Below are 25,309 nucleotides of genomic sequence, written 5' to 3' on the forward strand. Positions count from 1 at the left end.
CAACTTGGGCATCCCTTCACACTTTTGCAAAGCACTATTGTCTAGACTCTGAAGTAGGTGGGGCAGTCACTTTGCGTGTTCTGTTCTGCAGGATTTTGTGGTAGAGGCAGTCATGCACCCTCCTTCAAGTGCAGTAGCTGTTGAGTTCTGTATTCAAAAGCTGAGGAATCCACAGGTAGATGTACCCATCAGAAGAGCAAGTAACATTCCTTTGGTAATGCTTTTTCTGGTGGATACAGTATCTGCCTGCAGATTCCTCACCAACCCACCGACCTCCCTGTTGCTTGTCTGCACATACCAAAAAGAGTTTTGTATATATAATTTAACTTTTTATTTTAAAATATTTGGTTTAAGATTCTGTAAACTGTGATTACAATTTTTTAGTTAGGTCCACTCGTTCGCCTCGAAGGCACGTAAAAAACAGGTGGAAACTGTTGTCACCACGCCGACGAGGGCGTCTTATGGTTCCAGTGTTGTCACGCGAGGTTGCATGCAGAGTGATGGGCATTGTGAATTCTTCGTTGACTAGGGAGAGCTGTCAAGAACGTTTTCTGTGGAATACTGGCACATTAGGGATATTCAAATGGTGAGGAATTCGTGCAAATATACTGAATCCAATAGATAAAGTGTTACAGAAGGTAAGTAACTTGTTCGTTACTGACAGCAGTCATGTTACACAATACTTTCAGGCCATGATTTTTAATACACTGAATTCTGATGAATTACAGACTCTTAATTCCAACTGCTTGTATAAATCATCTTAAAATACAAAGCAGGCACGTAGATATCTCCTTTTAAAGCTTGTAAAGTTTTTTTTTTTTTTTTTTTCTTTTTCTACACCCAGATGCTTTACTAATCTTTATCAGTGGTTCTTTTGGACTATTTAAGCACTGTGTCAAGACTTCCTTTTTAAAATGTATGCCAACCTGTTAAAAAATGATTTTAAAGAAATAATTAAGTAAAGAACAAGTGTAATTAATGTGTATAAAAGTCATAAAGTGGACATTACTAAAATTGCAGCTGAATAACTTTAAACATGTTGTACCAGGTAAGGTGGATACAAGTATTTTTGTGGTTCAGTTCCAAGTATGAATCTTCTCAGGATTAAAAAAAACATCTGGTTAACTGTCATCAGATCATTAGTGTGTGAAAGGAATCTTAAATTATTCCTGACCTGTTTTAAAAATGTTTCATTACACTCAGAACCCCAAACTTCACTTAATTTGAGATATTTTAGGAAGACCCTCACGTAGACCGCACCTTGGTTAAAGTCAGGTTTGTAATTCCCATTATGTGTATTTGTATGTTTTCTAAAGAGCATATAACCAAAAGACATAAAAGCGCTAAGGTCAGACACACCAGCACATTGGGGAAAGCCCACTGACTCCCCACCAAGAGAATGAAGCCCCAGCCTAACTAAGGAGATGTAGAGAGACAAGTTTTAACATGCCTACAAACCAGAAGATTTGAATCCACCATCCTAATAGCCTCAGAAAGGCTATTCCACATCCTTGCGGCCTCCACAGAAAAGGCGCATTCCCCCATCTGATTTTACGAGACCTGGGAATAACAACTTTTCTTTGTCCCACAAATCCCATAGGCCTGCTAAGGGTTTACCAGCTAAAAGCGGACCTGGGGTAGACTGCGCCCGGTGGGGAGCCTTATGCACTACTCTCAGTCCCTCCCTAACCAAGCATACTTTTGGGAGGCCATGAACCAATCTACCGGCCGCGTTTTGAATCATCTGCAGTTTATTCAACGAATATTGATTTACGTTCAAATAGAGGGCATTAGAGTAGTCTAGGCAAGATGTAATAAACTCTCTGACCACTGCAGCCCTCAACTCCTGAGGTACAAAGGGAAGAATTTTCTTCAGGGTCTTGATAATCCAGAAGCAAGTGCTTACTGTTTTGTTGACCTGGGTGTCAAAGGTCAGTGCACTATCAAAGACCACCCCCAGATATTTTGCTGTGTTAACTGCCACTGGGAGCATCCTACAGTTTTAGGGCACCAGGAATTCAACCAGATGGAATTATCTGCTCCAAAACCATGATTTCAATTTTTTTCTCCATTCATTTTAAGCCAATTTGCCTTAATCCAATTGCAGACCACAGCCATACACAAGTTGAGTTTATTGGCCACATCGTCCAGATCCTCATTGATGGAGATGATGATTTGGGTATCGTCTGCATAGGTGACTTGAAAGCCGAAGGACCCCACTAGCCTGGCCAGAGGTGAAATGTACAAGTTAATGACCGTAGGGCTCAGCGAGGAACCCTGAGGGACCCCGCATGGAAGCTGGAATGGGAGAGCCCTAAAATCGCGACAGCTGACCGTGAGAGTTCTATCAGTCAGGAAGGATTCTTGCCGTTTTAATACAGTATTGCGCATTCCTGCTTGTCTCAACCTTTGCACCAAGATAGATAGAGATATGGTGTCAAAGGCTGCCGACGAATCGCACTGAGTAAGATAGAAGAGACAGCCCCAATTTTCCAGATTTGAGCACAAAAACAAGCTTGATCATTGATATAAAAGTCAGCAATTTGCATGCATTTGCTTAGAAAGTAATGATTGATTAACATTATGTTGACCATAATGTTGTCTTTTGTCCAACATGCAGGGCTGATACCAGTTTCATAATACGTATCAATTCAGTCAACGGAAGCCTAGCATAAAATTTGACCTTAGTCTCTGGAAATTCAGTCATTCTGTAATTGCTGGCTGTGTGAGATCTCCTTTATAGCGTGGATAGGAAGGGAATTTGGGCTGTCCTAAATAATAGTCTGTATAACTTTACCTAAAATGGGCACTCATTCTTGGGAAATGCAGTTGGTAAGCCATTTGGACAAGGTGCCCCCTTCAGGTGACTAACACAAGATAACATTCTGCTGCAGCGTCCATCTGACACACTTAGCGTCCCACCTCTTCCAGGCTAGTCTCATACACTACATTCTGTCACAGTTTACTCATCTACTTGTCACTTATGGTTTTGGCCAACTGGAATTGAAGGATGATCTCGATTCTTATAGGTCCTGCTCTGGCCAAGGTAAGGGCGGCCCTTTCTGGTAGCCACGGTGCTGCTGACTATGGTACATCAAAAGGCAGTCTGTGCCCTCCAGAAGGAGTCCCAGAGGAAAAACCCCAAAGGGAAAAAACTCTGACTGGAACTCCCTGGAACAGAAGAAAAAACAAGAAAAAATGTCAGACTCCCAATCAAGAAAAATAACTGAAAGGAAGCTGGAATCGGAAGAGAACAACCGGAGCTTGATCACCACCAAAGGAAGTGTTGCAGCGCAAGGAGAGCAAAACAACTCTTTAAATACCCCTAAACAGGTAGTGACATACAGGAAAAGCAAAGATGCCATGTTGGATTGGGAAAAGATTATAGAAGTAAATAGATAAGGACGCCATTTTACAAAGGGAACCTGATGCATGCAGGGGAGGAGATAGGAAGAAAGGCATGCTGGCAGAAAGAAGAATATGGCCCCTACTTGGAAAAAAGGAAAGAAGAAAATAAGAAAGGAAATAGGAAAGACGACGGAGGAGAAGAACTCCAAAAAGAAAAGCCAGTCACCAGGTAAGTGAGGGGTGGGCGCCCACTCCTAAATCCGAGGGCGCGCTGCGCCCCAAACTCGCTGAGGCCTGGTGCCTTATCTAGGGCACTGGGCAACATTAGGCCGAAAAACTGCGCCTCGAGCCAGCTTTCCCACCCGGGCTACGGCGGCCCGCAGTGCAACCCATTCCTTCTTTACGATGGACTCCGATAATCACTACAATGTAGGTGATGAAAGTGGCTAAGCATACCACAACGAAAACTGGTGTGGTGACCTCTGGGATGCAGAGGTCTTGACACCTCCCCTGATTCCAGCCTCCTTTGTGATGGTCATGCCGAGGACAAACTGAAGTTGTTTGCTTCCAGCTCTCCATCTTAGAGGGCAAAATTAATGTGCTGACAGAAGTCCTCCAGCCTCGGCAAACCAGTACTGAGCCCCTGCTGCCTTTCAGTGAAGTACTCACCAATACTCAGAGGCCTGGGTCAAGCCTTGCTCTGGGCCCCAAGGGAATCTTCAAATTGTGAGGCGCCACCAAACTCCCCCAGGCAAACCCACGTTTTTTTTGTTTCAGTACCCCCCTCTTCTGAAGACTTGGTGGTGTGTGCTTCCAGCAGTTGGACAAATCCTAATACATTCCTGACTACTGTCCCCCAGCTAGGGAGTCACAGAATGTAGACCTCTAAAAAGAGGGTTTTTTCTTCAATTAGTTTGGCACTCTAGTATGTAAATGCCAGTTGCCTGCTGGGCTGCTGTTGGCACACTTTCGGATGCAGTTGCTCAAACTCTTCTAGGAGAACGGGAAGACCTTTGCCCTATACTGACCCAGACCCTACAGGATGGTTGTGATGCTGCAAAGCTTACAATCCGCTGTGGCCTATTTACCACAAATTCCATAGGGCAAGCCATTGGCACTAGTGTTGCTATTTGTCGCTATGCCAAGTTGCGGTCGATAGGCACTAGTGTTGCTATTCTCCAGTAATGGAGCTATCTGATAGAGACTTGTAGCTGCAGATTCCTTACCTTTGAATTCCCTGGCGTCCGCTTCGAATCCAGAATCTTTTTGCTGAGCAATACACTGCACGCGCCGTCGGGTGGCGTTGTTCCAATCCGCATGTGTCATCTGGCTCCGCGTGGCTTAGTCAGCGTTGTTGGTGCCGTCTGTGATGTCACGGTCACCTATAAAGGCTCCACCCCGGTGTGCGTACGTCAGTTTTTTTCCTTTCATGCCAGTTAAGCTCAGGTCCGGGATCGGGCTACCCTTGGGCCTATTTTTGGCAAGCCTTTTTTTGACCTTTTGTCAGAGAATTTTTTTATCTATGCGATGAAGATGTCACCTAGGAAGACTGGGTTCAAGCCGTGTGGTGCCTGTGTTCGCGCCATGTCGGTGACGTATCCCCACCAGGTATGTCTCTGGTGCCTCGACAGGGACCACGACTCGAAGTCGTGCGCCGACTGCCGGGCCATGGCCCAGCAAGCTTTGAGAGTGGTCTCTAAAGCTCATGGCGACCCGGCAGTCCACTTCAGTCAGCGCGACTCCTCGGAGGTCACGGTCCCCCTCAAGTAGGAGGTCGTGGGACCGCTCTAGGAGCCCCAAGTTCTCTTCGTCCCACTCGAGGTCCTTGGGGCACTCTGGGAAGAGGCACCAGAAGAAGGCCAAGCGGACTTTGCCTGTCGGCCGACAAGGATTCTCAGGAACGTCGACATTCCGAGCAGGGTTCAGCGGAGCCGTTGCCAGGGCAGACTTCGCATCTCTGCCCTTATTCGGGAGCCGGAGTGACCCCCGCTCAAATAAAAAAAACTTTTACGATGCCATGTGCCTTGTTTTTGAGCGGGCTGCCCCCAAGGGAGAGACTTCGGATACTGCAGGGTCAGCAGGGTTCCCATCAGGTTCAACGCCGACGGCTTCGGCACCGTTGGGGACCCCTGGATCTGATACCTAATCCAGACCGGCGCCTGTTTCTCACAGTAGGCCTCCTCCATCGCCGGGCCGGATGTTGACGCTCCCCTCAACCCCCCCCCCATCCCCCCTCCCCACTGCCCCTGGCATCCACTGGTGGTGGAAGCCCTATCCTCATTCCTGATGAGCCAGAATGGCATCATACACTGATTCCGACTTCGGCGCCAACACTGCCCAGATCAGTGCCTACGACTAATTTTGTACAGCCAGGCACAGGTGAGGAATGGGAGGGGTCTCAGGACCCTTTAGAGTATGAATTAGAGCAGGAGCAGGACTGGTATGAGCATCTAAGGGAAGCCAGTGGACTGGATACTACACCAGATGCTGGTATGCTTTCACCTCCTTCTATGGCTACAGAGGAGGGAGCATCGTATGCCATGGTGGCGTGTAGGGCAGCTGAGGTCTTGAACCTAGACATGCCTACGGTGCCGATCAGGATTAACCTCCTGACCAGTGCTTCAGCCAGGGGTTGCTACATTGGATCCAATGTTACCCTTCAGTGAAGCCCTTACAGATGTCCTACTAGGGACGTGGTTCAAACCTAGCATAGGGGCTCCTGTGAATAGGACAATTGGCCGACACCATCGACCAACTCTGACTGACCCTAGTTTCCGCACCCAACACCCCACCCCGGAGAGCTTAGTGGTCCAAGCCTCCACTTCCTGTGGTGCCTTTCCTACCACCTTTTGGGCTGTTTTTCCTATACTTTATGGCATACAGTGGCACAGGTGCTGCCCGAGGTCCCGGCGGGTGTACCGAACATTCTTGCCCAAGCTGTCAATGACGGGAGAGATGCAGCCAAGTTTACCATCTGGTGTGGCTTGGACACAACCGGCTCCCTGGCAGGGCGATTTCTTCAACGGTGGCCCTTCGTCGCTATGCCTGGCTGTGTACAACTGGCTTTTCCGGGTATGTCCAGGCAAATCTGATGGACATTCCTTTCAATGACTCACGCCTTTTTGGTAAAAGGCAGACTCTGCGCTTGAGCGGCTCAAGGACTATCGAGCCACGGCTCGATCCTTGGGCCTCTCTGCGCCTGTTCGCCAGCAGTCTATCGCCCCTTTCAAGGCTTCGGGAGGGGCGCAGTACCACGCCAACCACAGATTAGCCATGGTCCTCCGGCTTCACAGCATCCATTGCGAGGACGAGGCCGTGGTACCTTCAGACCCAGAGGGTCTATCCAGAGGTCAGCCACCACCCAGTCCCCCTCTTCCGCAACACCCAAGCCCTCCTACTATGGTTCAGCAAGACCATGCTCGTCCAGTTAGAGGGAGGATTCTACTTCATCTCCCTCACTGGCGGTCCATTACATCGGACAAATGGGTGCTGCAGATCATACACAAAGGCTATTCCCTCCCATCCCAGTCATTCCCTCCCTCTATCCCTCCAGTGAAAGAACGGCTGATGGAGGATCATTTATTCTTGCTCCGTGAGAAAGTTGCGGCTCTCTTGGCCAAGGGTGCCATAGAAAGGGTCCTGATGTCAGAATTAGGCAGTGGTTGTTTTTCCCACTACTTTCTGTCTTGTCATCTCTAGACCAGGGAGACTGGATGGTAGCGTTGGGCTTGCAGGATGCGTATTTTCACATCCCCTTCCTGCCAGCCCGCAGGCGTTGCTTGCCTGCCCACAGGCATTACTTGCAGTTCAAGGTGGGCCACAAGCACTTTCAGTTTACCGTGCTCACCTTCGGTCTAACCAGTGCCCCTCATGTGTTCGCAAGGTGATGGTGGTGGTAGCAGCTCATCTGCGCAGGTTAGGGATTTCAGTCTTCCCCCTACCTCAACAACTGGGTGTTGAAGGCTTCTACACCCCAGGCTCTTGTCACCCACCTTCAGACTACGGTGGGCCTCCTGCATTTGCTGGGTTCACTATAAACGTGCCGAAGTTGCACCTGACTCCCTTGCAGACGCTCCCTTTCATCGGGGCTGTTCTGGACACAGTGCAGTTTCGGGTTTATCCTCCCGAGCAGCGAGTCTAGGATATTCTGGTTATGATACTGATGTTTCGGCCACTATCCTGGATTTCGGTGAGACAGACTCTGAGGCTTTTGGGGCTCATGGCTTACTGCATCCTGTTAGTCAAACATGCAAGATGGAATATGAGGACTCTGCATTGGGACCTGAAGATCCAGTGGGCACAACATCATGGAAATCTTACTCACACGGTTCAGATCTCGGCGGGTACTGCAAAAGACCTGCAGTGGTGGTTAGTGAACTGCGATTGGGTCAAAGGCAGATTCCTCTCCCTTCCCTAGCCAGATCTCACAGTAGTGACAGATGTGTCACTTCTGGGATGGGGCGGCCATCTGGGAGAGGTGAAGATCAGGGGCCTCTGGTCTCTGGTGGAATCCAGGCTCTATATCAGCTTATTGGAGCTCCGGGCCATCTGGCTAGCATTGATAGCATTTCTTCCTGTTGTGAAAGGGAAGAAAGTGCAGGTGTTCACGGACAACACCATCGCAATGTGATACTGCAATAAGCAGGGCGGTGTGGGTTTGTGGACCCTTTGTCAAGAGGCTCTGCATCTCTGGGCATGGCTTGAACAGCAGGGCATAACCTTGGTGGTTCAACGCCTGGCAGGTTCTCTGAACGCCAGGGCCGACAAACACGGCCGTCGATGCCTAGCAGATCACAAGTGGTATCTCCATCCGGAGGTGGCACAAGGACTCTTTCAGCCGTGGGGAGAGCCTTGGTTAGAACTATTCACCTCTGCAGAACGCACAATGTCAGCAGTATTGCGCTTTGGGGTTTCCAAGGCGGCAGTCACTCGGCGATGCTTTTCGTCGCGAGTGGAATTTAGGCCTCTTATACGCATTTCTGCCAATACCACTTCTGCCCAGAGTTCTCAAGAAGATCAAGAACGACTGGGCCCAAGTCATCTTAGTGGCTCTGGATTGGGCACGGCGAGTCTGGTATCCTGAGCTACTCAAAAATTAGCAGCAATCCTCCGATCAGGCTGCCCCTTCAAAAGGATCTTCTGTTGCAGCAGCAGGGGAGGGTTCTCCACCCGAACCTGTCAACTCTGCACCTTCATGTGTGGAAATTGAGCGGCGGAGTGGATGGCTTTTGACCTTCCTCACGAAGTCTGTAAAGTTATTTTGACAGCCAGGTGTCCAAACAGTATAAGCCTGCCGTTGGAAACACTTTGTACATTATTGTACAGAAAGGTCTATTGACCCTCTTTCTGCTTCTCTTTCTGACATTCTTCTTTTCATTTTGTCTGTAGCCCAGTTGGGTTCTGCCTTTGGGACTCTCAAGGGCTATCTTTCTGCCTTATTGGCATTTCTTTGGCTGCCTAATCATCCTTTTCTGTTCAAATCTCCCATTGTACATAGATTCCTCAAAGGGCTTGTCCCCTTAGGCCCTTTGTTATGCCTCAATGGGACTTAAATCTTGTCCTCACATTTCTGATGTGTGCTCCCTTCGAGCCTTTGCACAACTGTCCCCTCCGGCTGCTCACCATCAAGACAGCCTTCTTAGTGGCAATAACATCTGCCAGGAGGGTGAGTGCAATGCAAGCCCTATCATCAATGCCAATGCATCTCACTGTCCATCCAGACAGTGGTTCTCAGAACTCGTGCCTCTTTCCTTCCCAAAGTGGTGACTCCATTTCATCTGGGTCAGTACATCACCTTGCCCACCTTCTTTGATCCACTGCATCCCTCTAAGGAAGAGGCGCGACTCCATTGAATGGACCCAAAAAGAGCGTTGTCGTTCTACCTTGACTGCACAAAAAAGTTCCGGGTGGATGACCAACTCTTTGTGGGGTACGTTGGAGCAAAAAAGGGTCAGGCAGTGCAGCAGCAAACCGTTTCGCTCTGGGTCGTTCTCTGGATCAAGATGTGCTACGCATTGGCCAGGAGCAGCCTCCTGAGGGCTTGCGGGCTCATTCTGCCAGGGGGGCAAAGCTGCTACCACTGCACTAGCTCGAGGCATACCAGTCCTGGAGATATGTCAGGCGGCAACATGGGCATCTTTGCACACGTTTGCAAAACATTACTCCCTGGACAGTCGGGTACGAAGAGACTGGTACTTTGCCCGTTCAGTCCTACCGGACTTCTTAGTTTAAGGAGTAATATTCACAGCCCACCGCCAGGAGGTTATGGCTTGGGTATCTATTCAAAGGTAAGGAATCTGCAGCTAGAAGTCTCTATCAGATGAACAAGTTACTTACCTTTGGTAACACATTATCTGGTAGAAACTCTGTCTAGCAGCAGATTTGTTACACTTACTCTCTGCTCTGCGGATATGTCGAGTAGGGTTAGGGTTTACCCCTTTTCGGGGCCCTAGTTTTGCACAGACAAATGTTGGTTCTATCCATGACTCTGCGCTTCTGGCGTGGAAGTTTTGTGAATAAACCAAATGACATACGTGCGCCAGGTTGGCGCCTTTTATAGGTGACTGTAACGTCACAGAGAGCTCCAACGATACTGATGAAGCCACGTGGATCCGAACGACGCCACCTGACTGCATGCGCAGGGTACTGCTCAGTAAAAAGATTCCGGATTTGAAGCGGATGCCAGGGAATTCAAAGGTAAAGAATCTGCAGCTGGATAGTCTTTCCCAGATAATGCGTTACCGAAGGTAAGTAACTTGTTCTTCATAGCTTCACTTGTTTTCATTCTCCACGGTACCAAATTAAAGCAGTTTGTCATAGTACCTTGGGCCATAATGGCAATGCAGAGTTAATTCAAAAGCCTTTCTATGTCCTTTAAAAAAAAAATTTTTTTTAAAAAGGACCAAATTTGAACCTATAACCAGTCAGGCGCCAGTACCCTGTAGAACACTTCCAACAAAGGCAGTTTTCCTCAGATTTTGTACCGCACATCATGGAAGGGAGTCTCCCTGAGCTCTGCTCAGTTTTCTTCTGCTCAATACCATCAGGATGTCTGATACTTCAGAGAAAGGGCTCTTTAGATCCTGCAGATCTTGTGGGAAGAAAAGACTGGATGTGGACGACCCACATAAGGAATGCATCTACTGCCTTCATCCTAAGCACACTGTGAAGGATTGTAAGGTCTGTCGCACTTTTTCATCCAAAACATTGCGTGACAGATAGACGAGGCTATGTCTCCAGAAGGTGAAACCTAATCTTCAGGTGAGGACAGTGACACTTCTGTTAAGCTTTACAAGTGAAATATCAAGATGATGATGAGGAGGAGGAGGAGGAGGAGGAGGAGGAGGAACAGGAATCTTATTATGGACATTATTATGATCCGTATGACAAGCACCAACATCCATACTATCATGGTCATCCAGAAACTCCTCCAAGTGGAGTACAACTATCTCACAAGTTCAAGATCTGCAAGCAATGCTGCAGGCCTACCGCAAAAGGTTCGCAGACACTGCACTGCAACCGAAAACACTTCCTTCAACACTACCACCAGTTCCATCAACTCCTAGACCTATGCCACCACTGGTGACACCAAGAATGACAGCAGTCTCTAATATCGCTCCACCGCCAAGGGAGGATCCATCATCTACCTCTGGTGATGACAGGTAAGAAGGTGAAATTCATGATACCCATCCACCTTATGATGAGTGGGATGATTGTGATCCCAACTCCATCACCACCAGTGCTGCATCCCTCGGATTCCCCTCCTGAAGATATAGGGGGTTTCCACAACTTAATGGATAGGGCTACAACACGTTTTGAGTTACCCATCTCTGTGAAGCAATCTGATTGCTTCTTGTATGATTTCAAGGAGCAGGTGCGCAAATCTGTAAGGGCTATCCCAATTATAGACCTCATCCGGGAAGAGGGTATCAAGCTCATGAAAACTCCAGCATCTGTGGTGCTACATATCGATAAGAAATGCAAGGCCCCTGACGACACTCCTATCTGCCTCATAGGGCACCCCAAGGCGAATTCTGTTGTACCACAAGCAGCACAATGCTGATCCAAAAACACTACCACTCCTATTTCTACTCCACAGGATAAGGAGGGCAGGTGATTGGATAACCTTGAGAAAAGGTTTTCCACTATGTCTGTCATTTCTATTCGTGCGGCCAATTCCTTAGCCATCTTAGGCCGCTACGATTGACAAATGTGGCCAGAGATTGGAGCGTTGATTGACGTGATACATGAGGATCGAAAGTCTAAGGTTTAAAAAATATTGCAAGAGGGGCAGCGCACATCTTCAAAAATAATAGATTGTGCAATGGATATTGCTTCTCATGGCTTCAGACAGTTGGCGGGAGCTGCTGTCTTGAAAGACATGACTGAAATCGACATCTTTCCGACCAGAAGTTCAAATCAAAATTCTCGATATGGTATAAAATGGGAAAACACTGTTCAGTAAACACATTGACAACACCTTGCTCGCCATCAAAACCGACACGGATACAGCAAGGTCGCTGGGCACATTGCAGTACCAGAAAATTCCCTTTCAGTGAGCTTGTGGAAGGGATTTCTCTTTCTATAGAGGAACTTACCAGCATTATCATCAATACCATCCCTACCAGTTGCAGTTTAGACCTCCCTTTCAGCAACATCATTACCGCCCTCTACCTCTGACTTCCTACACAAGGCAGACACCAAGGCGCAAGCTGCCCACCCAGTCCGGAGAGGTTGATCGCAAACAATGATTTCAACCGGATGCCAGCTACAATACCCTTATGTCGTCCCGTGGGTGCCAACATTTCAGACCATCTTCATCAGTGGAGGAAAAGCACATCAAGTGGGTATTGGACCTAGTGACCTTTGGCCATGCCCTCGAGTTCGTTCTAGGACCTCCTAACAGCCCTCCAAAGGGTTCATCCCTTCCCCTACCCCACCTCTCCCTGGCCGAGTGACCTATAGTCATGCCCTCGAGTTCATTCAGAGACCTCCAAAAAACCCTCCAAAGGGTTCATCCCCCACCCCTGTGTCTTCACATATTATGGAAAGAAGCCCTCATCATGCTCATCAAGGGAGCAATAGAGAGTACCCTTCAACCAGAGGAACACGTTTCTACTCTCGTTTTTTCCTCATCAAGAAGAAATCAGGATAAGGGAGACCAATTCTGGATCTCTGACCTAGTGACCATACGGAACAATTGTTTCCTTAAGTGACTTGCTGAGCTGTCTGACATCCTGCATCTCTTAAATCATGGGAGTTCAAGACCACTCTCTATTTGCAGGATGCATATTTCACATTCCTATTCACCCCAAACACTGCAAGCATCTTTGAACTGGTAATGGGCACCAGCTACTGTGAAGCAAAGTCCTACCAATCTGCCTCAAGTCATCCCTATGAATTTTCAACAAATGCCTGTCACCAGTAGCAGCCGTCCTCAAACAACAAGGTCACCAGGTGTTCCCCTACCTAGACTGGCTGTTAAAAGCACACACACATATGCAAGCTTCCAAAGTCACTCAAGGTTGCATTACATTATTCCACAAGTTGAAACTAACGCTGAAACTTCAGAAATCATCTCCTGTCTTACGTTAACGAATAGCATTTCTCGGCTCAATCCTCGCTACCAGGCAAGACAAAGCCTTTCTTTCTCTAGAGAGGCAACAAGAACTAGCACAGTTTGGCCCTAAATTATCAAGAAAAAGATTCACTTCTGATGGATACAACTACCTGTGGATTCCTCACCTCATGAATACTCCCATGGCGCCAGCATTCGACGGAAATCTTCTTACTAGTCTCTGCACGTCGACGAGGACGACACTGTCTCGCACGCGACGCCGTCTGACGTCATACAGGCAATAAGAGGTCCTCGACGACGTGCGGACGTCAGTTCCCTTTTTTCCGTGCATTCGAAACGGTTATCTTCGAGGGAGCAACTGTTACTCTTGCGGTTACAGTGTATATCTTGCTGCGTACTCTTTCTCTGTGGAAATAATGTCGCAGAGAAAGTCTGGATTTAAGCCTTGTCGTGAGTGTGGAGGCAAGATGTCGGTGACGGATCCTCATTCCGATTGCCTTTGGTGTTTGAGCTCCGACCACGACGTCTCGACTTGTGATTCGTGTCAGCACATGAATCCGAAGGCCATTAAAGAACGCGAGGCGAAGCTGTTTATGGCCAAGTCAAAGGAGAAGCATCACAAGAAAAAGTCTTCTCCAAGACATCGGCGTCATCGAGACTCCCGGCGCCGTAGAGAATCTCGGCGTCATTCAAGGGAGGCTCGTTCCAGGTCTCCGGATCGGCGCCGGAGGACATGGGAGGTCAGCCCCACGGTGACGCCGCATCCTTCGACGCCGTTGCTCTCTCCGACGTCTCCAACTTCGCCTGGACAGGCGTCGGTGATTGAGGTATTGGAGCCTCAGGTGTTTTCTCCGGCGCAGACGCCGAGGCCGGCGTCGGGGTCGCCTCCGAGTCAGGCACCCCAGTATCCGGCTTTTCCCACCCCTGGAGCCGATAGTTCCGCATTCTTGAATGCGATGTATGCCATCTTCCAACAGATGGCTCCAGGGGGTGCTCCGGCTGGGCCTTTGGCCTTTTCTTTGGGTGATCCTGCACCTCTTCGGCCGGCACCCTTTATGCCCTTTCTCCCGTTTGGGAACGTGGGCTCGGCGCCAGTGTCGGCGCCGGTGGCCGCTCCGATGGCTTCGGAGGGATTGGCCCCAGGGATTTCCATCCCGTCGACGTCGAGATTTCGGCCTGTGACTCCGGTGGGTCCATCCGTTTCATCTGCTCTTCAGTCGGCGCCGAAGTTACCTGTGGCGCCGGATGCGGCGTCGGTGGCTTCGGAAGATCGGCGCCGATCTCCGACTTCGGCGGAGGTGTTGTCGACTCCGCGGATTGAGCAACGACTGCATTCAAGGAGGCGTGCTCTCCGGGTACTAGAGGAGCAGGAGTACCAACGAGCCCTAGAGGAAGGAGAGCTAGAGGACTCGGGTGATGGGCTGCGTGGACTGGAGTCGGCCAGTGGGCTGGACACTTCCCCTGAGTGGGACCTTTCGTCCCCGGGGGAATATACCGAGGAAGCTGCTTCCTTTCATACAGTGGTACGGAAGGCAGCTAGTGTTTTTTGGACCTGCCTTTGCCGGTGGTGGAGGCGAAACAAAACCTTTTGACAGAGGTTTTGCATCCGGCCTCAGCCGCGGCGGAGCCTCTATTACCTTTTAATGACGCTCTGCTGGATCCGGTCTTAGAGGTGTGGAAGAAGCCGGCATCTTCCCCAGCAGTTCACAGAGCCGTGGCCAGGAGGTATCGGACGGCTCCAACTGATCCTGGTTTCCTATCTAGGCACCCTACGCCGGAGAGCTTGGTTGTGCAGGCCTCCTGTTCGTCCAAGTCAGCGCCTGGTTCTTTCCCGACGGTGCCTGGGGACAGAGACTCAAAAAAGCTAGAGGCGCAGTCGAAGAAGATTTTTTCGTCCTGCAGTCTGGCGTTAAAAGCCACTAATGCGACCTGTATCCTGGGGAGGTATATTCATGCTCTGATGGATGACATCTCCTCTTCGTTTACAGAGCTTCCCCAGGGTCTTTTGGATCTTGTCTCTGATGCCCAGGCTGCTGCGACCCAAATTATCCAGACGGGACTGGATACCACCGACTCGGTAGCCAGAGCAATGGGCACAACTGTGGTGGAAAGGAGACAGGCCTGGCTCCGTAACTCGGGCTTTTCGGCGGATGTACAGTCCACATTGTTGGATCTCCCGTTTGATGGGGACAAACTGTTTGGGGCTAAGGCGGATTCGGCCTTGGAACGTTTTAAGGAGAGCAGGGCCACGGCTAAGTCGTTGGGACTCCAAGCTCCTTCTTCCACGGCCTCTTCCAGATTCTTCAGGAGGTTTCGTGGATTTGGGCGTGGCTCTTCCTCCTCTTCCTTTCGGGGAAGATATCAGCAACCTGCCTCTTCCCATCCCTATAGATCTTTTAGGGGGAGGGGTAGGGTCCGCACCAGGGGAGCCTCTCAGCAGCACTCTGCCTCTTCCTCATCCTCTGGCGGGGTGCAGCAGGGGAAGCAGCCTTAGGCTTCCACCATTTCCCACTCACTCCTCTCCTGTAGGGGGAAGATTACAGCATTTTCTCACCAAATGGGAGACTGTTACGTCGGACACTTGGGTTCTCAGTGTTGTGGGAAAAGGCTACACCCTTCCCTTTCGGGAGTTTCCGCCCCTCATCCCGCCCCGCCCTTCGTATTGTTCACAAGAACACCTCCTGTTGCTAGAACAGGAGGTAGAAGTCCTCCTTTTAAAGGGCGCGGTGGAGTTGGTCCCGGAGCAGGAAAGGGGTCAAGGAGTTTACTCAAGGTATTTCCTGATTCCCAAGAAGGATGGTCGTTTGAGACCAATTCTGGACCTGAGGATCTTGAATTGGTTCCTCAAGCAGGAAAAGTTCAAGATGCTGACCCTAGCACAGGTGCTTTTGGCGTTGAACATGGAAGACTGGATGGTGTCTGTCGACTTGCAGGATGCTTACTTTCATATCCCGATACTCAAGTCACACAGGAAGTATCTCCGGTTTGTGGTGGGATCGCAACACTACCAGTTTGCGGTCCTTCCGTTTGGTCTTACTTCAGCACCTCGAGTCTTCACGAAGGTGATGTCGGTGGTTGCGGCAGAGCTCAGAAGGAAGGGGATAGCAGTATTCCCTTACTTGGACGATTGGTTGATCAAAGCCAAGTCCCCGGAGATTGTGTTGCGTCATCTGCAGTCAACAACCCAGTTGTTGTTCGACCTGGGCTTTTCGGTGAACGAGCCCAAATCTCACCTGGAGCCCTCTCAGCGCCTCCTGTTCATAGGGGCAGTACTGGATACGACATTGGGTCGGGCCTTTCCTCCGCCTCAGCGGATTCAAGATATTCAGGATTTGGTTCCAATGTTTCGAAATGGAGCGGTAGTTCCAGTCCTCAAGGTCCTTCGTCTGCTCGGTCTTTTTGCCTCCTGCATTCTGTTGGTCACGCATGCTCGCTGGCACATGAGGGCTCTTCAGTGGTGCCTCCGAAGGCAGTGGTCTCAACACAGAGGGGATCTAGAGGGTACTGTCAAGATCTCCAGAGATGCTGCTGTGGATTTGAAGTGGTGGATTGCAAGCAACAATCTTTCACAAGGAAAACCGTTCCAGCAGTCGCCACCAGTGGCCACAGTCATAACGGATGCTTCCACTCTAGGGTGGGGAGCTCATCTGGGGGATCTGGAGATCAAAGGTCTTTGGTCTCCAGAGGAACAGATTTTTCACATCAATCTGTTAGAGTTACGGGCTGTACGTCTGGCTCTCAAGGCCTTCCTCCCTTCCCTTCGTGGTCAGTCGGTACAGGTCCTAACGGACAATACTACCACGATGTGGTACATAAACAAGCAGGGAGGAGTGGGGTCGTACCTTCTCTGCAGAGAAGCTCTTCGACTATGGTCCTGGGCAAAGGACCATCGGATTTGCTTGATAGCAAACCATCTGGCCGGAGTCTTGAACGTGCGTGCGGACAGTCTGTCGCCACTTCTCGGCAGACCACGAGTGGCGTCTCCATCCAGATCAAGTCTGTTTAATCTTCCAGAAGTGGGGGTTTCCTCGGGTAGATCTGTTCGCCACTCGAGAGAACGCGCATTGTCCGTTGTTCTGCAGCCTTCAGTATCCGATGCAGGAAGCGTTGGGGGACGCGTTTCAAATGACCTGGTGCGGCCAGTTGCTTTACGCGTTTCCTCCCATACCCTTGATTCCTCGAGTATTGAGGAAGATTCGCCAAGACCGGGCTCTAGTAATCTTAATAGCTCCGGATTGGCCAAGGAGGGTGTGGTACTCCGACCTTCTCCAACTCTCAACGTGCCCGCCGCTCCGTCTCCCTTTCAGGGCAGACCTCCTCTCGCAGTCGCAGGGGCAGGTTCTACACCCCAACCTCCAGAGTCTGCACCTACATGCCTGGAGATTGAACGGGGCAACCTGAGTTCCTTCTCTCTCCCGCCTGAGGTAGTGGATGTTATATTAGCGGCCAGGCGACACTCCACTAAATCTATCTACGCTAATAGGTGGTCTAAATTTGTTGCGTGGTGTGGAGAGAGGCAGATTGATCCTTTACAAGCTCATCTATCGGACGTTTTGTCTTTTGCTCTATCTCTGGCGCAGAAAGGTTGTGCAGTGGCTACCATTAAAGGTTATTTATCGGCCTTGTCAGCCTTCATATGTCTTCCAGACCAACCATCTTTATTTAAATCCCCTATTGTTATCAGATTCTTGAAAGGTCTTCTAAATCAATATCCTCCAAAGCCATTCGTTATGCCGCAATGGGATTTGTCCTTAGTCCTGACTTTCCTTATGGGGTCCCCTTTTGAACCTATGCATTCTTGCCCCTTGAGGTATTTGGTTTTAAAAACAGTCTTCCTGATAGCTATAACATCAGCAAGGAGAGTGAGTGAGTTGCAGGCTTTATCAGTAAAACCCCCTTATACAACTTTTTATGGGGATAAGGTGGTGTTGAGGACCAAGGCTGCTTTCCTCCCGAAGGTTGTTTCACCCTTCCATTTGGCTCAGGCAATTACTTTGTCCACGTTCTATCCTCCGCCTCATCCTTCCAAAGAGGAAGAAAGACTGCACCGTTTGGACCCAAAGAGAGCGTTGAGCTTCTTTATCGATAGAACAAAGGATTTCAGGCTGGAGGATCAGCTGTTTATTGGATACGTGGGCAAGAGGAGAGGAAAGGCAGTCCACAAGAGAACACTATCCAGGTGGGTTGTTCTTTGCATTAAAATATGTTACTCTTTGGCAAAGAAGGATCCTCCTGAGGGCATTAGAGCTCATTCCACCAGAGCTAAGTCGGCCACTTCGGCCTTAGCCAGAGGTGTTCCTGTGGTCGACATCTGCAAGGCCGCAACTTGGTCGTCCCTTCACACTTTTGCAAAACATTACTGTTTAGATTCTGAGGTTAGAAGGGACGGCCATTTTGCACGGTCAGTGCTGCAGGATTTCTTGGTTTGACCATTTAGGCACCCACCGCCGGGCGTGGTACTGCTTTGGGACTCTATTCATGAGGTGAGGAATCCACAGGTAGTTGTATCCATCAGAAGAACGAGTTACTTACCTTCGGTAACGACTTTTCTGGTGGATACATTAGCTACCTGTGGATTCCTCACGGTCCCACCCGCCTCCCCGTTGCCTTTATGGTCTTGCCAAGTAATCCTTGAGTGCGCTCCTCTTGATCTTTGAGGGTGCAATAGATGTATATATATAATATATTTATATATATATAGGTATATGTGTATATATCTTTATGTATATACTTGGTGTGTGTATATATTTTAAAAGAGAGAGTTTTATATATATATATATATATATATATGTACATAAAAAGATTTACAGTTATTCATACAATGTGGTGTATTTTTACAATATAATGGATGTTGCTTTGTTCTTTCATTGCATTGCCTGGTTGTTCTCTTGCACGTAAAAAATGATTGGTACTGACGTCCGCACGTCGTCGAGGACCTCTTATTGCCTGTATGACGTCAGACGGCGTCGCGTGCGAGACAGTGTCGTCCTCGTCGACGTGCAGAGACTAGTAAGAAGATTTCCGTCGAATGCTGGCGCCATGGGAGTATTCATGAGGTGAGGAATCCACAGGTAGCTAATGTATCCACCAGAAAAGTCGTTACCGAAGGTAAGTAACTCGTTCGTCTGTACTAATCATTGCTAGGAATGATGTCGCCTGCAATCAGTCTTCTACCAATAGCACGCCTGAAGATGAGGTCTCTACAGGAAGAGTTACAGCTCCATTGCATAGAGAAAGGGGGGTCTTTTGATGACTCAATCAGAATAACCCCAAGAAGTGTCCAAGCTCTGGACTGGTGAACTCATCTATCTCATGTCTCCAAAGGTCTCTTTTCTGCACCTAATTCCAGATTTCATCATAACAGATGCCTCTCTAGAAGGTTGGGGTGGGCATCTACAGGATCTGCAAATCCAAGGCAAATGGTCTGCCTCCCAGAAGTCCATGCATATAAATTGCCTAGAGCTCAAAGCTATTTTCATCAGTCGTCAGGCTTTCTTACCTCCCTTACAAGGTTCTTCGGTGCTGGCACGGACAGACAACACCTCCAGCATGCACTATGTGAACAAGCAGGGCGGAACCAGATCTCTAGCTCTATCCCAGGAAGCACAGGACCTATGTAGCTGGCTGACGCTGCATAACATCACCCTCAAGGCGGAGCATGTTGCTGGAACAAGCAATATTCTGGCAGACACGCTCAGCAGAGCCCTGGAAGATTGTCACGAGTGGGAATTAGACCAAGACGCAATTGAACAGAATTATTCACCTCTAGTGCAAACTAGAATTGCACCTCTTTGCCACGAGCAACAACAGCAAATGCTGCTTCTGTGCAAGTCGGCACCCACTTCCGGGATCATGGGGGAATGCCTTTTTTTTTTTTTATAAGATGGTCAGGAATATTTGCGTTCTCTTTACTCTATTCCCATGATCCTGAGAGTTCTCAACAGGATGAAGGTGGAAGGATGCTGATTGATTCGCATTGCTCCCCAGTGGTCCAGACATTACTGGTTCACCGAGCTTCTCCTTTCAGAGACCAAGCCAGTTTGTCTGTTCACAATGGTGACACTACTAATGAGGAAGCAGGGCCAAATTCTGCATTGGATCCATGCTCTCTACAATTACGTGCATGGCTCCTGAATTCCATGAATTTCAAAATGTAAATATTCCCCAGGAATGCAGAGACATTTTAGCAAGCACAAGGGCAGAATCAACCAATAGGTCCTACAAACTGAAGTGGAAAAGATCTAGCTATTATGTCTGCAGAACAATTCACACCCATTAGAAACAACACCAGAACAAATATTACCTTACCTGCTGTTGCTAGCTCGTTCAGGTCTAGTACATGCATCTGTTAAAGTACATCTGGTAGTAATCTCCAAGTATAGGCTTTCCTCTCAGGCTCCTACCCTGTGCTCCATAAGAATAATCAAAGAGTTTATGAAAGGACTCTTCTAGGTTTTCCCTCTAGTGCGTCCACCTCCACTGTAATGGCAGCTTAATATTGTCCTCTCCCAGCTAAGCAAACAGCCATTTGAAACAATTCATAAATCCACTCAAATTCCTTACCTGGAAATTAGCCACTCTTCTCACGCTAACATCTGCTAGAAGGGTGAGTGAGATTCAGGCGATCACAACCCAAGAGCCTTTTCTCCAGTTCACAAAAGACATTATTTTACAAACTAATCCAAAATGTATTCCTAAAGTGCTCTCTCAGTTCCACCTTAATGAACCAGTCATTTTCGGAGCATTTGTTCCATATCGGACGCCACCAGCAGAACAGTCTCTGCACACACTAGACGTAAAAAGATGTATCAAGTTCTACTTGCATTGTACCAAACAGTTCCAAATATCTCAGCAACTCTTTGTTGCATATGGACAACCTCAATAGGGTGTGCCTGTTGCTGAGGCAACTATTGCCCGATGGATCTCAGAAACCATACAATTTTGGCATTCCGAGGCGGGCAAACCTCTATCCTCTAAAACAAAGAAACCTTCTACAAGCGCAATCTCCACATCAACCGCCTTGTTTGTAGGCATGTCTTTGGAAAATCAGCAGCACTGCATTGTGGAAGAGCATCCACACATTCATGCAGCACTATTGCTTAGATTCAGCACATCAGAGTGATTCAGCAGTGGGACAATCAGTTCTACATCATCTGTTTCAACGAGGTGAGCCTCTGTCTTTTTTGAATGAATATAAAGTCTCTGATTGCACATTGAGTATATCCTACTGCATTTAGAGTTGTTGTTATTATTATTATTATTATTACTATTATTTTGGTTACTTTTACTGTTGTGCTCATTATCTAAACACCCATCATCTGAAAGAGTGATAGGACTGCACTTTCTAAAAGTTTATACTGCTTTCTATTCTGATTCAAGCATGTGAAGCTATGAAAGATCCAATACTGGAGAAGAAAATAAGTTACTTTTTAATTACAAATCTCCATTATTGGTATCTTTCATAGATACACATGCGACCCACCCTCCTCCCCTTCAGAGGCTCGTCTCAGGTATTGGGAAATTTACTTCTCACTTGTGCTGGAAAATCTGAGGAAAACTGCCTCTGTTGGGAGTGTTTTAGAGGGTACTGTTGCCTGATTGGTTATAGTTTCAAATGTGGTCCTTTTTTTTTTTTTTTTTTTAAACAAAGGAAATATGCTATTGAACTGTCTCTGCATTGCCATAATGGCCTAAGGTACTACTACATACTGCTTTACTATGGTACTGTGGGACTCCCACTGCGACAATGAGGAATGATTCAAGCATTTGAATCTATGAAAGATACCAATGCTGGAGAACTGTAGTTATAGGTAATTAACTAATTTTCTTTGTCCCTATGCCAGGTTCCAGTCGACAGGCTTCTCAGATGATGTCCAGTTGTCCCTTATGGACTTTCCCATTTGACAGAACTTGTCTCTTTGGGGTTATTCTTTGAATGGCTGGGGGAGTGTTCACAGTCGTCGGTGCTTAGCAGATCTCAAGTGGCAATTGAACGTTGAGGTGCCAAAAGGTCTTTTCCACGCATGAGAGAAACCCTGACTTGATCTTCTTGCCAAAGCTGAGAATGTACAATGTCAGCGGTTCAGCACACTGGAGTCTGCAAGGCGCCTCTCACTAGATGTGTTCCACCAAGCATGGAACTTGGGACTTCTGTATGCCTTCCTGTCTATACCTCTTCTGCTCAGAGTTCTGAAAAAGATCAGGACTGTCTGGGCCCAAGGCATTATAGTGGCCCCAAATTGAGGGTAGCGGAGAATCTAGTGTTGCAGCAATAGGGCAGGGTCCTGCAGCCCGGCCTTCACAATATCCACATTTGCGCTTGGAGATTGAGCAGCAACAGCTGAACACATTCAACTTTTTGCTCCTGAGGTGGTAATGTCATCTTGGTAGCCGGTCATACCTCAACAAAGATAGTAAACGCCTGTCATTGAGACAAACTTGTGGTTTTGTCTGGCACATAGCAGATTGATCTGCTCCAGGCAAAGTTATCTGATGTTTTGTTTTTGTTTTGCCTCTCTCCCAGCAAGGCTTTGCTCTGGGCAAAGTTAAAGGGTATCTTGTGATTCTTTTGCAGTTGCTGGTTCAGCCCTCTTTATTTATATCACCTGTTGTCATGCCACAGTGGGACCTTAACTTGGGCCTCAAATATTTGATCCATACTACCTTTAAGCCGCTTTACAGCTGTCCTTTGTGGCTTCACACCCTCAGGGTTGTGTTCCTCCTTACCATAACATCAGCATGGCATGTCAGTGAGCCTCAAGCTCTGTGTCCACCATTCATACACCACCTTCTTCCTAGAAAAATTGGATATGCCGACATGAGCATCCCTCTTGCCAAAAGTTGTGATGTAGGTCAGAATATAACATTAGCAACCTTCTTTCCTCTGCCTCACACATCTGAGAGGAGAGTCTCCATCGCTTGGACCGCAAGAAGAGCACTTAACTTGTACATCAATCATACCAGAGAACAAAGGGTGAACAATCAACTCTTTGTGGGGGATCTACTGGAGAGAAAAAAAGGAAAGGCTGCCAAAGGGCCATCTCCCACTGGCTAGTGCTCTGTATTAAGATCTGTTATGCACTGGCAAAAAGGCATCCTCTGTCTGCTACCACTACATTGGCACATGGAGTTCCTGTCCTGGACATCTTTCAGGCAACTCCATGGGCATTACTCAATATGCTCACAAAGCACTACTGTCTGGGTAGCCAGGTGCAATAAGAGGGCCAGTTCACCTGCTGGGTTCTACATGACATATTGATTTAAATTCATTCAGAGATCCACCATTCAATAGGTATTGCTTTGGTGTTTATTCAGAAAGTGATAAATATGCTGTTGGCAGTCTCCATCAGAATACCAAGTTACTTACCTTCAATGGCACTGTTTCTGGTAGAGACTCTAGCTAACTGCAGATTCCTCCCCGAGCTTCCCATTCTCCCCGTTCGTGAATTAGACTGTACCCTTTATTAGGATCCCAAATCAAGGAATCTGCACACTGGTCAGGGTAATTTGCTGTTTGGCCTCTGCAAACTGACATTGACGCGCAAGAGTGGTGCCTATATTGACCCTGCACGTAATTTCCAGAGTGGCATCCGTGCAGAGACACACGCAACCACCTACTGGTGCGCTGAGGTACTGTTTAAAAGTTTCCGGATTCAGTCAGACGCCTGGGTAATAATTACAAGGTGAGGAATCTGCAGTTAGTTACCAGAAGGTAAGTAACTTGTATTTTTTTAAATGTAAAATCCCATTAACCTGAATTATTTTAACCTAAAGAAAAGCCTGTGAAAATGTACATTACCCCTGTGTGTGGAGCACTAAGGTACTTTGGTGTATCTTCATGTACTCATTACGAACAGAAAAATCTATCCCTCCACTATTGCAATCCCAGAATAATTGCCGATTTTGTAGGGTTCGAAGGAAACCGTGCCACCCATGTCTATTTTTGTAGGTTATTACAGTTGAAGTACTCTGCTTACCTTGGTGCTGGTTACAGATATGAAAAAAGACTAAACTATTGAATCAGTTTCTGCTCTCAGCAGCCAGCATGTACATTCACAACAAAATGAGTTTGAAAATGAGTTGCGTGCCTGTGGTTAACATCATCTCTCTTAATTTAGAATTCAAGAAATTGATCATCATCATGAAGAGAGAAAGGTCTTTGCAACCTACAGAGGAAATTAGTTATCCAAGCATATTGCTTGCAGAATATTGCCAAACTGTGACTGCTCTACGAAGAATGTATTTGCATTTGTCTGCAGAACTCAAACGTTGGAGCTCTTCATACATTACATTGTCGTTGGTTTTGTTTGTTACTAATTATTGTGGGCATAAAGAGTCAAAATGTCTGTGAATTGATTTTTAGTGCTTAAATTAGATCTGCACTGAAAATAAATTTTATATCCAGTTCCGAGGATTTTTTAATATATATCGATATATATATATATATATTTAAAAATGTCATATGCTATTTTCTAATTTGCAAAAAAAGAGTACATTTTGGCAGCCTTGCTAACATTCATAGGTGAACTATCGTCCTTCATTCCCATCCATTTGATTTGCTAGAATTGAATATGCCAAGGGGTGTAATTTCTCGGTCTGTTACACTGTTTCACCTGATTAAAGTATTGTTTTACTACAACGTATGTCATTTTCTTCTGTCTAAGAAAAAACTGAAAAAATAATACAACATTCATTTAATTTTTAATATTAAATATAAAAAAGTGGTTATCTCCAAACCTCTGAAGCAGCAAAAAAATGTTTTGTCTTATGTTTCAGTTCTTTGAAAAAAGCAAGAAAAATTATTTCCTGAGAACCAGTATCAATGTGTGGAACTTCACTGATTATTTTTTTAAGGTAGTTAAAATAACAGTAATGTTCTAATGGTTTACCTCATTCCTTTTAGTACGAAAGCCTCCATAGTTGTTCAAGCATTCTTTTGGGACGAGAACAGAATTGTGAACCGTAGAAATAGATATGTAGGTGTGGGCCTTTCATCCAGTAATACGTTTGACTTATTCTTGCGTACTAATAGCATACAGTTGCAAGTAAGAAAAGTTTAAATAATGTAAGGTAAGGGGTGCTAGATGTAAGAGATACCCTTTATACAGTATTAATCAATGAGAAGCCGAAGCAGGTTCTCACAAACATGCAGATGAGTGGACACTGCACCATCTAACTTCTGTACCCCAGAGGGCCACATTCACACTTTTCTCTTCCAATTTTTGTCAACCACTGCAGTTGGGGCATTTGGTCTCAGTTGTTTAGAACATGGTAGACAAATCAAAAAGAATGTTAAACAAACCTACGGCTCATGAATTAAATTGAAGTGGTAGTGGAGAATTTCCCTTTAGAATGATCTACATGATGGCACTTGCCTCTGATTAT

At 47.3% G+C, this 25,309-nt stretch overlaps 1 protein-coding gene across 5 annotated transcripts in view; it reads left to right on the forward strand.

Moving 5' to 3' along the window:
- The window catches only part of TPST2 (tyrosylprotein sulfotransferase 2), a 207,327-nt gene extending 182,764 nt beyond the window's left edge, over nt 1-24,563 (forward strand). For all 5 annotated transcript variants that reach the window (XM_069214689.1, XM_069214686.1, XM_069214690.1 and 2 more), the window contains one exon: nt 24,043-24,563. The gene's annotated coding sequence lies outside the window, so the exon portion shown is untranslated. The remainder of the gene's footprint in view (nt 1-24,042) is intronic.
- The last annotated feature ends 746 nt before the right edge of the window (nt 24,564-25,309 follow it).

The sequence above is a fragment of the Pleurodeles waltl genome, chromosome 11 (assembly GCF_031143425.1).
Source record: "Pleurodeles waltl isolate 20211129_DDA chromosome 11, aPleWal1.hap1.20221129, whole genome shotgun sequence".
Lineage (NCBI taxonomy): Eukaryota > Metazoa > Chordata > Amphibia > Caudata > Salamandridae > Pleurodeles > Pleurodeles waltl.